This window comes from Rutidosis leptorrhynchoides, chromosome 4 (genome assembly GCF_046630445.1).
Source record: "Rutidosis leptorrhynchoides isolate AG116_Rl617_1_P2 chromosome 4, CSIRO_AGI_Rlap_v1, whole genome shotgun sequence".
NCBI classification, from domain to species: Eukaryota; Viridiplantae; Streptophyta; class Magnoliopsida; order Asterales; family Asteraceae; genus Rutidosis; species Rutidosis leptorrhynchoides.
The window spans coordinates 292,557,244-292,559,358 of record NC_092336.1 but is presented as its reverse complement, the minus strand read 5'-3'; positions in this window follow the sequence as shown (position 1 = coordinate 292,559,358).

Here is a 2,115-nt window from a genome sequence, read left to right as displayed (position 1 = left end):
GTATACGGGTCACGAAACGTATTAATTAATTCGAATATTATATATTAAACTATATATGAATTATTGGACTGTTAACTATGGACAATCGACTGTGGACTAATAATATTGGACAATTAAAAATGAATTAAAATATTGATTATAACATATGAAACTAAACATCTCTTCAAGTTTGCCACTTGATTTCATCTTAAACCTCATTTGAATCTTGACGATTCCAATCCATGTTCAAACCTTTCATGATTCTTGAAAACACCTCGATCGAGAAGATGAACCAGCTGCACTTCATCTACGGAAGAAAAGATTGATGCATATAGTTATGCACCCGAAAAACCCTCGGAAACTGAGTAATCGTTTAACACATAGCTGTGTTAATTCTTTTAGTGTTATTATTACTCAAAATAATTTAGGTAATCCCTTTCCAAATTAGCCAATTTTATCACAGCTCCAACAAGTCAACTCCGACTTTTCATCCGAAACAACCTTATTATAACCTTGATATATATGAGTACTCTTTATTGTTATCGGGGAACCTTTTATAATCCACCATATTACCATCAGCGTTTAATCATCTAAAAACACAATTCTCCTGGAACCACCGCGGTTTGAAAACCGATGACCCAGATTCGTTAACTTTGAAAATGCTGACGAAGCAGCATGTTGTAGATGGTCTTAATGGCCAAAATTTGATGATAAAGAAGGAAGTGTTAGGAACGCTCGAAAGAAAATTTGGTACTGAAAATCGGATTGAGCACACCATGAAGGAGACCAAGGACAAATACAAGGACCAAACCCTACATTCAAAGAATTCAGGTAATTCTGTATCCAATGAAATCTTTAGAGAATATCTTGCTCCGAAGTTATGTTAAAATCTTGCGGAAAATCTTTCTTCATCAACTTTCAAACTTAGAAATTCCAAAATATCATCATAAATATCTTCGATATTTTGAGGATATTTTCATAAATATTCTCGTCCGAAAATTATATACCTCTTTTGTAACGACCCGCACTTTTTCGATCATACTATACTTATAAGATTAATATTTACATAAATTTAACCTTACCAACATGATAAGCAATCCAAATTATCGAGATTTATATTTCCGAAAAGAGTTTTACACAACGTTTGACCGTCTAGTTTGACCGATGATATCACGAACTATACAATATATGATAATTATACGTTTGTGTATATACATGTATATATACATATTTAACATGATTAATGAATGTTTTAATATCTCATTTTGTATTAATAACAACAAGTTACAAGTATATTTTGAAACTACTAACTTAAGTTTTCAAAACGATAACTATACGTAACGTTATTTGACATAAATACTTAAGACTTATAATGTTATACATATATCGTATAAGTAATGTATTTAATCACTTTTAAAGACTTAAATACATAAAACCATATAAGTGTATTCACAAAAGATAGCTATATTTGAATCCTCATTCCATTTTTCACAAAATTTCTATACGTATACCTAGAGTATTTGTACTCGTATCATACCTAGCTTCTAGATGTATTTACTATTGGTATATACCAATAGAAAATACCAATGATCAGCCATGAATGATTAAGGGACATGATAACAACTTGTGGGAACCATCTTTAGTCATTTATCAAGACTTATTTGTAACAAAACAAAGTTATACATATCATGTATCTATATATCACGTTTTTATATGTGTATATATATACATGCTCATTTCCATTTTCTTCACTAGATCACTAACTCTAAAACACACACACTTATGAGCCTTAAACCCCTTAATCATCTCAGCTCACATCTATGAAAATCTAGCTTCAAAAACCATACTAAAACACCATAAGAAAACCATACAAAAACACTTCAAGAAATCCTTCCAAGAACACCAACTTACTTCCAATCTTTCATCCACTTCTATCACCCTTTTGATTCTAGCTTCTTACTTCTCTCTTACAGCAACTTCATCCAAGGAACTTGAGGTAGAATCTATGTTCATAACCTTATTCGATTCATATATATATAGCTATCTTATTTTGTGGTACAAAAGTTTAACAACAAGAACATAGTTTGAATGTTTTCAAACTTGTTTGCAAACTAAATAGATCCTTCTAACTTAACT